This window comes from Diadema setosum, chromosome 17 (assembly GCF_964275005.1).
Source record: "Diadema setosum chromosome 17, eeDiaSeto1, whole genome shotgun sequence".
Lineage (NCBI taxonomy): Eukaryota > Metazoa > Echinodermata > Echinoidea > Diadematoida > Diadematidae > Diadema > Diadema setosum.
The window spans coordinates 14,234,926-14,236,797 of record NC_092701.1 but is presented as its reverse complement, the minus strand read 5'-3'; the positions used below and the strand labels follow the sequence as shown (position 1 = coordinate 14,236,797).

At 46.0% G+C, this 1,872-nt stretch overlaps 1 pseudogene; it reads left to right on the top strand.

Moving 5' to 3' along the window:
* Nucleotides 1-471: 471 nt before the first annotated feature.
* LOC140241198 (uncharacterized) lies at nucleotides 472-1,479 on the top strand (annotated as a pseudogene).
* The last annotated feature ends 393 nt before the right edge of the window (nucleotides 1,480-1,872 follow it).

The following is a 1,872-nucleotide window of genomic DNA, read 5'->3' as shown; positions in this document are numbered from 1 at the left end:
ACCCATAGAAAGGGATGTAGAATTAACAATTTTAGAGGCTTTATAGGCCGGAGCAACGTCTTCTTATTACTTCAGGTCTCACAGTGCCTCTCGGTGCAACACCATGAATGGCAGTAAACGACTATACTAGTAGTAAGTAGACCTAACAGTTGTGCGTGTTGTTTTGGATCTTTTCGGCCAAATTTGCGGCCTTTATTGTAGTGAGACGACTCACACCGCAATCACATTACGACACCAAGTGAACATCATAAAATCACGAGCCCTTAATTCCACCAAAAAACTCATGGATTCCACCCAAGAATAGAGTTTCCTCCTGGAAACTAACATCCAAACTGTCTCATCTCAAGTCCGCTCCGCATGCAGATACCTTCAACAGTGTATCACATGACAATCTTCCAATAAAGGAAGAACGCCACTCTCTCTAATCTCTCAAAAACAGGTCAGACAAAGGATCAGCTGTTGTAGCTAGTAATGGACCGCCAGCAGTACATCGATGAAGCCATGAAACATTTCCACAACCCATCCCACTACACACTCATTGACTCTGATCCACCAATAATTTCTCCCAACAAATCCAGTCGACACTCGATGACATGAAGGAACATGAACACCTCATCAAGAAGGCTCACAAATTTCTCTCCCCTACTAATGCCATATACCTGCCCGATTCTATCTACTTCCCAAGATCTACAAACCTGGTAACCCTGGTCTTTCCATCCTCACTGGAAATCTTTCCCCAACAGAGAACATCTCCCTATTTGTTGATCACCACATTAAACCCCTTGTCTCTCTCGCACCTTCCTACATCCATGACACACCAAACTTTCTCAGGAATCTCGATAACATCAAGGACCAGATACCCAAGACTGCAATCATCGGTACTTTTGACGTCTCTTCTCTCTACACCAATATCCCCCATGCGGAAGGTATCCTAGCCTCAAGTGAGGCTTTTGCTCGCAGCGGCCATTCCACCCCCCCCCCATATCTGACATCAAATCCCTCATGTCACATGTACTGATGAAAAACAACTTCACATTCATGGACAAGCACTATCTACAGGTATCTGGCACAGCAATGGTTACCAGAATGGCTCCCTCCTTCGTTTGTCTCTTCATGACCAAGCTGGAGCAGCAGATGTCAGCCCCGGGCCCTGTCGTCCATGGATTTGGTGGCGCTACATCGATGACATTCTCTTCACCTGAACCAGAGAGGAAGAAAGACTCCATGCTTTCATTGACCACATCAATTATTTCCAGACAGAACCATCAAATTCACTTCTGATTTCTCCCAAGACGAAACCAACTTCCTTGATGTCACCGTTAGGAAGGAATCTAACCGTGTCACCACAATTCTTTACACCACACCCACAGATACCCATCAGTACCTTAATCACTCAGCCAGCTGCCACCCCCGCCACTGCAAAACCAGTAGGCCTATCCCTTACAGTCAAGCCCTCAAATTTCGCCGTATCTGCTCTGAGGATTCTGAGTTCTCTTTCCATGCCAGGAACCTGAAGAGACATCTCGCAGCCAGGGGCTACGATACCAGGAGAGTTTAAGAAGCCATCAACACAGTTCGTTCTCTCCCCAGATCTGAAGTTCTCAAACCAAAAAACCAATAAGCAGGAAACCAGTGACAGAATACTCCTCGTGACTACCTTCCATCCTAATCTACCCCCTCTCCACAATATCTTTTGTGACAATCACCATATCCTTCACACCTCTGATCGTCTCTTACAGGCCATTCCAAGTGCTCCCATCCTGGCAAAAATGACATCCCAACAACTTCAAGGATCTCATCGCTCGTGCTGAAGTACCCTCCCTCACTGACAATTTTCCCTCACAGCATGGCACATTCAAATGTTCAGTCAAT